The 12,910-nt window shown below is 39.7% G+C and overlaps 1 pseudogene; it reads right to left on the bottom strand.

Moving 5' to 3' along the window:
- Positions 1 to 4,462, bottom strand: part of LOC132427712 (NADH dehydrogenase [ubiquinone] 1 alpha subcomplex subunit 3 pseudogene) — a 98,139-nt pseudogene extending 93,677 nt beyond the window's left edge.
- Between the last annotated feature and the right edge of the window lie 8,448 nt (positions 4,463 to 12,910).

Below are 12,910 nucleotides of genomic sequence, written 5' to 3'. Positions count from 1 at the left end.
GTTGAGTTTCATAAAATATTCTGTGAGGTTGTATTAAATTTATAGATTAAGTTACACAGATTTGAAGTTGTTCAAGAACAGGATTTTTTATTGTAGTTTTAAAAATCAGGAGGGAGAAATATCTAGATGTACTCTTCCTAATTATTAAGATAGTACATAATGTTTGTATATTGACAGAGTTAATGTTTATAAGATCAGAGAGGTCAGAGTTGGTGGGTAGTTATGATAATGTAGGTGAACAAATTCGAAATTTTATGGCAAACATTCTTTCTAAATTTCAATGAATAAATACAATTTTCTGTAACAAACATTCTAACTTTCCAACAAATGCAGTTTATAGATCATCCTTGAGTTTTTTGATTAGCAACCTTCATAGTTATAAATTGACTATGACAGGGGCATCCTACTCTTACTTTCTAAACATTTAAGAAGAAACGTAGTTATGTATAAGTTTAAAATGAAGAATCTTGTCTCATTGGTCCATAATTATTTGTCAGTCTTTTGAGATCACCAAATAAAAGCATTCCTTAATCTTCCTTATCTCAGTTACTCACTAAATATTGCCCTTTAGCTAGATGCACAAGAATGACAACAATCTTTCTCTCAAGGTTTCTCACTAAATACCCCTCTTACTTATGACTTAATGGTTTCAATAATTTTAAACAAAACTGAGTCTAAATTTGGGGGATTCTATTTCTACAACTTTGAGTGTTACTATGTGACATTATTTATTCATTTATATAGGCCTTTTGTATTTTCAGTAAAATGTAAATTTTTTCATAAGGATCTTGCACATTTCTTGTTAGGCTCCTAGGATTGTATAATTTTTGTCATTATTGTTAATGGATCACTTTTTAAATTCAGTACATTTAAAAATGTATATACAGATATTAACTTTTATACATATATATTATTTTGATCATCTTGCTGAGTTCTGTTGCTATTTCTAACACTTTTTCAATGGATTCTCTTGGGCTTTCTAGTTAAATGATCACACATCAGTAAATAGGTGATTCTTTCCCTCTTTCTTCCTAACTCAGATCCTCTGATTTTCTTCTTCCACTGGCCAGGACCTGAAATATCTTGTGGAATGGAAGTAATGACAGTAAGTGTTCCTGTCTTCCAGAATTTAATAGGAATTCTGATATTTCAACTTAAGGGTGTAATTTGCCAGATACATTTTTATCAATAAATAAGGTTTTATCTAATCCAAGTTTATTGATTCTTTTTCCTCCCAAATCTCAGATATGCGTTGAATTTTATTTTATTATCACTAAGAAGGTCACCCTTCTCCCACCTTTAGTCCTTTGGTTTATTACCTTAATGGATTTCCTAAGGTTAAAATAGACTTGCAGTCTTAAGATACACTCTACTTGTTGGTGATATTTTATTTTAGTACAGGCTGGATTTGATTTGATAATATTGTGAGGGCTGCAGAGTTGAGCACTGACAGTTAAAGCCTTCACAAATGTCACTTCTCACATTTTATTGACCAGAACTATTCCCACGGCCACACCTAATGTCAAGAGAGCAGAAATAGAGAATTTGTTATTATTGAACAATATGAAAGTCTGCCGTTGGGGACCTTACCATTTATCAACCAAACTGGAACACTTTTTTTTTTTTTTTTTTTTGCTGCGTCAGGTCTTAGTTGCGGCATGCAGGATCTTTCCTTGCAGCGTGCAGGCTCTTTGTTGCGGCGTGAGGGCTTCTCTCTAGTTGTGGCGTGCAAGTTTTCTCTCTCTAATTGTGGCGCACGGGCTCCAGAGTGTGTGGGCTCTCTAATTGAGGCATGCAGGCTCAGCAGTTGTGGCACGTGGGCTTAGTTGCCCCGTGGCATGTGGGATCTTAGTTTTCTGACCAGGGATTGAACTTGCGTCCCCTGAATTGAAAGACGGATTCTTTACTACTGGACCACCAGGGAAGTCCCTGGAACACTTTTGAGAGTGAAAGGGGGAGCTATTAATAATTATGCTGAGGTGAAAAGTATGTTGGGTTTTTAATATTCATCTTTGTTAATTTTCTCCTGAATGTGTATGTACTGGGATGAATAGTTTCCCCCCCAAATTCATGTCCACGTGGGATGTGTGAATATGACCATATTTGGAAATAGAATGTTTGTTTGCAGATGTAATCATGTTAAGACAAGGTCATACTGGAGTAGGGTGAACCCTAATCCAATGACTGGCGTCCTTGTAAGAAGAGGGAAATTTGGACTCAGACACACACAGCAGAAAGACTGCCCTGTGAAGATGGAGATAGAAAATGGAATTATTCTGCCATAAACCAAGGATCACCATGAATTTCCAGCTACCACCAAAAGCTGGAAGCGGAGGGAGGATTTCCCCCTAGAGCACTTGGAGGCAGCTTGGCTTCAATAACACCTCGATTTCAGACTTCTGGCCTTCAGAACTGTGAAAGAATACATTTCTGTTATTTAAATCACCCAGTTTGTTCAACCTTGTTATGGCAGTTATGGGAAACAAACAGCATCAGAGACCAAGTTCTTAATGAAACCTTACAGACCATACAAGATGATCAAGTGTGCTGACACCCCTTTGGTCCAGGTCTTTAACCCTGGAAAGACAGGAGGCAAGCTCGGGGGGAATGTTTCTGATACGGGTGGCAGGATGAAGTGAAGGTTTGAGGGAAAAGGATTCTTCTCTGCACATAAAGGAAAGGAGGCAGCTGTTCTTGCTCCTTCTGAAAGGGTCTCTTTGGAAATATAATGGGCCTGAGTCCTTAATTCAACCTTTTGATATATAAATAAAGTCTCCAGGGGCCAGACAGTCCTGTGTTTGTGTGTGTGTGTGTGTGTGTCTTGGCTTTTTAGACTTAGAGAGTTTTCCAAGTTCTGAGGTTCACTCTTCCTTGAAATGTCTATAACTAGGGAGAGAGTTGCTTCCCTTTTTGCCACCTTGGGGAGGTTGGTCTGTATTGTTTGGCCTTCTTGGGGAGACAAGAGAAGTTTTATTATTCTTATGGATCTAAGAAATTAACTAGACAAAAGAATGAGAATTAGTAACTACTGTTAGTAGTTAGTATTAATTAGTAACTACTATTAGTAGAAATAGTAACTACTATTCCATCCTCCAGATGGAATTCTCATGGCATGTGAGGAATATCAGGAAGCAGGTCTTTTACAGGAGCACTGAGAAAACCGGGGAAGTTTTATTTCCCCATACAGTGTAAGCTGAGAGTGTCCTGGGAAAACTGGGACACATGGCCATCCTATCTGTCACAGGGTACAAAGTAATAAAGCTAGAAATTAACTACACATATGTGTGCACATGCATACACACACACACACACACACACACACACACACACACACACACTGAAGATATGGGAATTTTTTTTAACATCTTTATTGGAGTATAATTGCTTTACAATGGTATGTTAGTTTCTGCTTTATAACAAAGTGAATCAACTATACATATACATATATCCCCATATCTGAAGATATGGGAATTTATAAAACACTCCAGTGGAAAAAAATGTGTCAACGAGGAAAGTAAATCACTTTAGAAAACCTCACAATGAGAACCTGCAGAACAGTACTAATAACCTTCAATTATTACATTATAAACAATAATAGTAAACAAGAATAATCTAAGCAAAGTTTACAAAACACCATCAACAATAAGCAAATCACCCTTATGAATAGAAGAAAACAGAATAGCAACTACTAGAAGATATTAGTAAATACTAAATTGATACATAAATTCAAGAGCTGCTACTTTCAGAGTCTCCCAACCATATACAAATAATACACGGATAGCCTAGAAAAAATGTAGTGAAAAAGAATATGAAATCAACAAAGTTAGAAATGCAAAAGGGGTTATAACCAGATTAATAAGAGGCCAGATTAATAAGAGAATATCATATACATATCCATGAATAAATTTGAAAAATCTTAATAAAACAAATGATTTTCTGGAAATACATAATGACCCAAACTGACTCAAGAAAGGAAATATCTGAGTATATTAAGAACAGTGGAAAAGATTGAAGGAATTAATAAAGAGTTCTTCTAAAAACAAAAGTTTTGATTCCTAAATTATTTTACAAGTGCTCATTTGAAAGTTAAAAGGAATAAATAATTTCATCATAGAAAAAGATTTTAAAAACTTACCCCAATTCATTAAATATCATAAGATAGTTTCCCAACTCCAAAACCTAAAGATAATTTTAGTTAAGATTATCGTATTAATTATCTATTGCTGCCTAAAAAATTATCCCAAAACTTGGTGGCTTAAAACAACACATATTTTTTATCCCACTGTCTCTGTGGGTGAGGAGTCTGGCTCAGCTCAGCTGTGTCCTCTGCAGGGCTGCACTCACCTTGCTGGTTGGGGCTGGGGTCATCTGGCGGCTTGACAGGGGTTCGGTCTGCTTCGTACTCACTCACGTGGCTGTCAGCCTCAGGTCCTCTCTGGCAGACAAAAGAGATAGCAGCCATTGGCCTCTCCCAAGGGCAGCTCAAACATAGCTGTGGGCTTCCTGCAGAGAGGGAGGGAGAAAGTCAGGAGGACACCCAAGAGGGAAGCCAGAGTCTTTTTATATGCAACCAACAGAGACAATGCCATTGCTTCTGCCTATTTGTTCCTTAAGAGCATGAGCCCTAGATTCAGTCCGCATGGTGTGGGAAGAATGACACAAGGGTGTGAATACAGAGTGTGATCATCGGGGCATCCTGAAGGCTGCTGTCCACAAACTGGCTAAATTCTGACTACAAGACCAGTAAATCAAATTTATGTTACAGTAAAAAAATAGTCCGACATAACCAAACAGAATTTGTGCCGGGAATGGCATAAAATGAAGAAATCTCTTCACATGGCACACTACTTCATTAAGTCAAACCAAATACATGTGATGAGATTCAACATTCATCATAACTGTCAAAAATCTCCCCTCAGTAGCTAAGGGCCATCTACTGTGCCAGGTGCCCCTTCAGGGCTGATGCCTGTCTGACAAGGGAGTTTGATAAACCCTGCATCATCATGGGGCTGTGTAGGGCCGAGGCTTCCTGTTGGAAGGGAAACACAGGCTGGTGAGGCACAGGATCCCTTGGTCTCCACCATCTCATCAAGAGGTCACCCAGGCATCTGCTGAATGTAGATGGTTGTTCTAGAGCATAGCCTCCCCCTGTGGGGTTTCCTTCTTACAGGGTAAGTGCAAACGGGGTGACAGATGTTTACAGGAGTTGCTTGGAGATCTTGGGGTCAATGGTGACAAGAGAAAAATATACACTCTGACTCAAGGTGAATTCCTGGTTGGGCAGGAAACAAACTAATTGAGGGATTAGACACTGCAGGATGGGCTTCAGATGATCTGTCAGGGAATAACCAAGAAACACGTAGGTTAAAGCACTGAGGATTCACCAGTACGTGTGTATTAGTCAGCTTGGGATGTCGTTAACAAATACCACAGACTGGGCAGCTTAAACAACAGAAATGTACTGTCCCACATTTCTGTAGACTAGAAATCTGAGATCCAGGTGTCGGCAGGGTTGGTTTCTTCTGAGAACTCTACTTGGCTTGTAGATGGCTGTGCCTTCTTCCTGTGTCCTTCATGGTCTTCCCTCTGTGCATGTCTGTGTCTCAATCTTCTCTTCTTATAAGGACACAAGTCATACTGGATTAGGGCTCACCCTAGTGACTACATTTAACCTTAACTACTTCTGTAAAGACCTTATGTCTTCATATACTCACATTCTGAGGTACTGGGGGTTAGGACTCAAACATATGAATTTGTGTGTTTCCCTGGTGGCGGGGGGGGGCTACAATTCAACCTCTAGCAGCATGGGAAGGCAGCCCTTGGTAAGACCTGCTTTTAGACCAATAAAACCCAAATAGAGGATACTTCCTTAACGTAAAATGTTTATCTATTGTGGAAATGAACCAAGGCCATCCAAATGAGAAGAAGCAAAGGCTATATATTCAGAGCTTACAAGGGAGTCAGCTACCATCATTGCATTTGGAAGATCCTTGAAGGGAAGGAAAAGGGTGGAATATTAGTGGGAAAAGAGCAGGTTCAGGTGAGCACTTGTGGAGGCTATGGGGGCCTAGCTAGAAGGGGGCATCTTGTGTGACTGGTTAGGGGAGCATATCCGGCTTTCTGTGGTTGGTCCTGAGTTGGAAGTGGGAACAAAAATTAGGGAAGCTGCCGGTTATTGATCAAGTTCTGGCCATTTGGAGCTGATTGTTAGGGGGTTGTTGTTTGATGGCAGGCTGGCTTCTGACACTGAACAAGAAAGTGAACTCAGTGTGACTTCTTTATTTAATATTGTCCTGGAGGCTCATCCAGTTAACCAGGATGAAATTGAAGGTATGAAACTTGGTTAGGAACAGGCTAAGTTACCGCTGTTAGCAGATAACATGACAGAACACATGGTAGGTGCAAGAAAACAAACTGCAAACAAGTTTATATAAGAAAATCAATATATAGTTATTCTACATAGAAATAATACCTAGTTAGAAAATACATTGGAAGAAAAAATCTCATATATAATAACCATACAAACAATATTTAGAAATACTATTAACAAGAAGTGTATAAAAATACATATGAAGAAACACATGATGATAAAACAAGGTTTGAATTTGAATACATGGGATGATATATTTTGTCCTGGAGTCAAAATATAGAAAATGAAAAATGTAATTCTCCTTAAATTAATCTATACTTATAGTATAATCCCAATAAAAATTTTACAGAGAAAAGAAAATTCAAATGTGAATATAAAGCCACAAGTCACTGGGCTTTGCTGGACCTCTGACTTCATCATCAATAGAAAGTCACAGATCTGTGCACATTACAATTGTGGTGGATTTCTCAAAATATCATTCAAGCTCATCACAACCTTAAAACTGGTAATTAGTGGCAGTTAGACCCACCACTAGATCTTGTTTCCAATGTGTTAATAAAGAGGCACATATATTACTATTCCACAAATTATGTTTTTAACTTGTATTCCAATATAATTGGTTTCCTTTATAATTACAAATATTTTATTTATTCATTAAAAACATTGTTTTGAGATGGGACTGTGGCAGATTGTATTTTCCAAAGTCGGCCACAGCAATATCTTCCACCCACCAGCTCTTCTGCAAGTGATGGTGTCAAGACCCCTGTCAACAAAAATAATCAATAAACAGTCTATAATAAGAAAAGAGTTTTATTTGAGCCAAACTAAGGACTAGCCCAGAAGCCAGCTTCCCGTATTACTCTGAGAAGCTGCTCCAGAGAAGCATGGTTTCCAGCACAGTTTTATATCTTGTCGGAACAAAGAACATTAAACAAGTCAGGGATACATTTCTTCAAGGCTTCAAAAAACAAAACAAAACAAAGAAAAACAAAAAAAACACCACCAACAACAAAAATCACACAGATAAGCATTTATATAGCAAGTCAGCATGGCCTTGGCATCTGGGAAGGGAGTCTTATCATCAAAGGAGGAGTACTAGCACTGGTGTCCTGGGAAGAGAGGAATTTAAACTTTATTTTTAACATGGACATTCTTTACTTTTGGTCAACGTGCCCTTTTCTTTAATAATTAAAGCAGATGTACAATGTATGTTTGATAGGCCATAAACAGGATATTTTAGTTAGCATAAAATTCAAGTTAACTCATGCATAAGCCAGAATGGCTTCTCTGTATCTCAATATGTGAAAATTTCTTTTATCACTCCTCAGGGTGGCATTTAACTTCCCCATGTGTGTCTAGTGATCTAGCTGTCTAGAGACAGCTCTAGTGACCTCTCATCACCAGTGGAATGTGGGAGCAGCAATGTGCCTGACGTGGGAGAGGAGGCCAGAAAAACCCATTCGGTATTCTCCTGGTTCTCTTGGAATGCTCAGTCTTTCCTGGGACCCAGCGGTGAGCTCTGAGAAGCCCAAGCCACATAGGCCACATGCTGGCCCTTTGGTTGACAGTCCCAAACAAGCACACCTCGAGCACCAGTCATGAGTGTAGAAGACTCTGGTCCAGGTTCCGGTATTCTGAGTCCTCCCAGCCGAGTGTCCTGTCCCAACTGCTGACGCACACCCCGTGAGCATAACTAAACAACGGTTGGTGTCCACAACCCTTTCTGTGATGCAGCATGGACACCTGAAACGGCCCATGGGCTTCATCAAAGTGGTCCAAGGCAAGAGCAGTTCTTAACTACAATATTTATTGGTTGGGTCTGGAGATGCCAGTGCTGCTGTCTTGACCTTGCCACCCCTGGCTCCTGCAAGGCCGAGGTACAGCTGCAGGTCTGGGCGTGCACAGAGCTTGGACTGCGGCAGGCAGTGGGAGTGCCCCAGTTGGGTTGATGGAGGGAATTCCAGGTTGTCCCACAGTTCCAGCTGAAGTAAAGTTCCACATTGTGGTGCTTCTTGACACAGAGAGTTGGAATCTCTGGGGAGGAAGGGCCAGATGAATCCCTGCTGCAACTTGGTATCTAAGTAATTGCAGGTCTTTACCTCACCTTTGTTGTCTTCATGCTACAGAGGAAAAACAGGGCCTTAGACACTTGCCCAAGGTCACAGAGCCCAGCACTAGAGCCACAGGCTTAATTACTGCAGTTTCTGTAGCACGTCATTGGGAGATTTTTGTTTTTTAGAAATTGACAAGATAATTCCAATTTTTTCTTGAAGAATGAAAATTGAGAATCCAGCAGGGTTGCATCTTCTCAGAGCTGTGTCTAAAGTGAGTATGTATTGTAATTAGAACATATGTAGAATAAAATTACTACCAAAAACCCCTGGTAGCAGGCTCAAGTCACCAAGGCTATGATCCTTGCAGCATAGAAGCTAGGAATAATAAGGCAAGGCGTTCCCCTACCATTGACTTGATTTTTATTCTCAGCTCATGTCATCAGATTTTTGTAAGTAAAGTGTGTACATGATGCAATTCCTCTGTAGTCAGGAAAGTTGGACGAAGAGGCAGCATGGGGACATGCACCGACTGGGCAAGCCTCAGCCCAGCCCTGGCCACACAGCCAAGGGGACATGGCTCCAGCCTCAGTGGTCCCCCCAGGAATGGGGCTACACCACACTTCTAACTCCAACGTTCTGTAATTCCAAAGAGCAATTTCCAGACCTCCTGTGTTCTAGTTAGAGCCGTCAACTCCCAAGTCTCGGTGTCCTTTACCAAATAATCAATTGATCAATCACAGAAGCAGTTATTCTGTTTTATAAAGGAGTGACATCACAGGATTTAAATACTGCTTTTGATAGAGTAAAAAGGTTTTAAAATATGTCCTTTTATGTGGAAGGAAGGAATAAGTAGGAAAAAACAATGGACAGGAATAGAAATAAAATTAGTAAAGTTTCCCAGAAAATATGGAAAAAAATTATAACTTCACTTGAAAACAAAATAATATAAATTTAAAACTACATAAAGAAAAATAAAATTAACTTTAAAATTTAGCAAGTACATAAAGATACTATTCCATATTATTTCAATTCACTTATTATTTGCAAAAAATAATATCCTATGTTGATATGTTGACATGGTACATTTGATAAAAATACATACTGTTGTTGTATAACAGCTTTTGACAAGCTTTTATGTATTCTCTGTAATATAACATCTGGGTATAATAGCACATAATAATCATTGCGTCCTTCTCTAAGATAAGCATTTTTACATGTATGTTTTTACCTAATTTTCACAATGATACTATGAGATGAGTACCCTTATCTCTCACTTTACATACAAAACTCAGAAAGGTTAAGTTATAAGCCCAGGACCACACAGCAAGAGAGGATGGAGCAAAGATTGAACCCAGGCAGGAAGAATTTGGAGACTGTCATCCTTTTACTCAGCTAAGTATATTTAATCTGTATTCTGAACCACTAAATAGTACAACAGACAAAAGAAAAAAATTGTAGTGGTTTGACCATTTAGAGAACCAGTTTAGAGAACCAGCAAATATTGATATAAAAGAGAAATAAAACATAAAGTGATGAAAAAGAAGAGAAGATTTCCTAGGGGTAGTTTAAAACAGTTTAGTTCTACTTGGAAGTATAGATGGGACAGGAAGACAATAATACAGAATAAATAAAGGACACATTTTATGAATCTCACAATTACAGAAACACTAAATATAATCAGTAATGCCTCCACTGGGCACTGTTGTTCACACTCTCTGAGAAAAATTTAAATTACCTTGTGTAATGGGCTGAATTGTGTCCCCCCACCCCACCAAAATTCATATGTTGAAGTCCTAACCCACAGTACTTCAGAATGTGACTGTCTTTGGAGATAAGGCCCTTTAGAAGGTGATTAATGTAAAATGAGTTCGTTAGAGTGGGCCCTAATCCAATCTGACTGTGTTCTCATAAAAAGAGGCTATTAGGACACAGACATGCACCCAGGGAAGGCCATGTGAGGACACAGGGAGAAGATGGCCATCTACACTCCAAGGAGAGAGACCTCAAGAGAAACCAGCTCTGGCTGTACCTTGACCTTGGACTTCCAGACTCTGGAACTGTGAGAAATAAATTCCTATTGTTTAAGTCACCCAGTCAGTGGTGTTTGTTATGCAGTTTGAGCTGACTGATACACTTTGCATCCATGTACCTTGGTGATGTGCAGAGCCACCTGAGGGTAGTTTGTTTAGTCTCCTCATCCTCTTTACAGCCCTAACCTGCCTTTGTCCCACCTACCAGTTCTGGCCAGCACTGTTGAGACGGAACCTTCTGCCTCAGTTTTCTGTACTGCTGCACAAATTCTAAAGTTCCAGCATTTCAGGGGCAGCAAGGAGGAGTGACAGCTGTAATGCTCATTGTTTGTGCACTCCTAGATGGAGCGATTAATACACATGCTGCAGGATGCCTCACCTCAGCCCTTGTTTTCCTATTATCTGGCATGCTTCATTTGTACAGGCAGGAAACTGGCTTATCATACATGTCACCCACTCAGCTGCAGCATCTCTAAATTAATATAATTCTGCTTGGAAGTACATAAGCCTGCCCAGTCATCAATCAGATAATTCAAGATGTTGTCAAATGGGATGTCTGTTTTCTTCTTACCAGTAAAAATAGTCCATTGCCAGTTAATGGACATTGCAGGGCTTCACACTGCAGAACCCAGCACCACCATGTGGAGTCCATTCTGATGAGCCGGTTGTTGATGGCTGAGTCATTTGAAGAGGTTGAGAAGAGAAACAGCAGACCCTGCCTCTGTCCCTCTCATCCTTTGAGCTGTGTAGCTGGAGAAAGCACTTGAGTATGGAGGATGCTGGTGACTATGGAACATTGTGAAAACCCAAAATAATAAATTCTTTTGTTTACATATCCCTGCTTTTGGAATCTGGATAAGACCAAGGACCCACTCAGGCACTGGGCACATGCTTTACGGGCTTTCTTCACCAGAACCGACTTCATGGGAACACGTTCCCAGGGCCCCATGCTTCTGCATGGCCATCTTGGAATCCTTAATAATTTTGAGCAATCAGTCCTGCATTTTCACTTTGCACTGGGCCACACAAATTATATAGCTGGTCCTGCTCTTTAACCAGGAGCTAGAAAAATGTCCTCAAAAAAGCAATGAACCTATTACTAGGTGAAAGTAGCTGGTGTGAAAAGACTACATACTGTATAATTTCAACTAAACGACATTCTGGAAAAGGCAAAATTATGGAGTCAGTAAAAATATCAGTGGTTGCCATAGATTAGTGGGGAGAGAGGGATGAACAGGTGGAGCACACAGGATTTTTAGGGCAGTGAAACTACTATGTATGATATAGTAATGATGCATACATCTGAACCTATAGAATGTACAACACCCAGAGTGACCCTAATGTAAGCTATGCACTCTGGCTGCTGCTGGTGTGTCAATGTAGTTTCATTGATTGTAACAAATGTACCGTGCTGATAGGGGTGTTGATAACGGGGGAGGCTGTACATGTATTGGAAATCTCTGTACCTTCCTCTCAGTTTTTCTGTAAACCTAAAACTGCTCTAAAAAATAAGATCTATTAAAAAACAAACAATGTACCAGTGATGGTCCGGGAGGCTGAAGACATGCCTTCCACGTGCAGAATGCTGAACAGTTGTAGAGTTGTAGAGGTTTTTTGTTTTTGTTTTTTAATGCATTTTTGCCAAAGATAAACATAAAATATTTTATTTACTTAATTTTTAAAAACTTTTTGTGGTAACTATTTCTGAGATTGGGTTTTCCTTCTCTTTCATGCTGGCATTTTAGGGTATTCTCATTTCACAAGCAAAACATGTTTTAAGCTTTAAAACAAATTTAGACAGGCTGCCGTTGGAATTCACCAATTTCTAAAAATCCATGATGTATTTAATGTTGTTGATTAAAACCTGGCTTCCAAAATGTTTCCTTGTGAGACACATGCTTGGTCTTAGTTTCTGGAAGGCTGAGTTCTGCACCACTAACCCATGTGCAATGACTTCACTCTTTCATCTGCCTGGGAAAGGAAGCCGACTCCAGCATCTACAGCTTAACGCAGCCTCATCTGACACTCGTTTCCTGTCGCAGGAATCCACTGGCTGACTCTGGTTTCAGTCGGACTGCTCAAAGCTGAGAGCTCAATTTTGGCAGGAAATGAAGAATCAGCATTAAGAAAGCAAATGTTTCCCGAATCCCAACCTAGGAGTGAGTTTCAAAAGTGTACAGTAATGCAGTAGCCTTTGGATAGAAAGCAAGCAGGCAGTTAGGCAGTAGAAAAGCCCATTCTCCAGTCGGTGTGGTTTGTGTTGCCAAAAGCTGAGCAGGTGCAAGGTGATTCTAGTCACTTAAGCAGCAAAAGTAAATGCGTGTGTGCCGAGGGTAACGTGGACAGAGCTCCTTTCTAGTGTGATCCTTACAACCAATCACTCCTTGATCGTGTTATGTGGACACCTCGGTTAAAAACATCTAACCTTGACGTCTCACGATCTTGAACTGTAATCT

The sequence above is a fragment of the Delphinus delphis genome, chromosome 6, assembly GCF_949987515.2.
Source record: "Delphinus delphis chromosome 6, mDelDel1.2, whole genome shotgun sequence".
Classification (NCBI taxonomy): Eukaryota; Metazoa; Chordata; class Mammalia; order Artiodactyla; family Delphinidae; genus Delphinus; species Delphinus delphis.
Note: the sequence above shows the minus strand (reverse complement) of the source record. Positions and strands in the feature narration are given on the sequence as shown.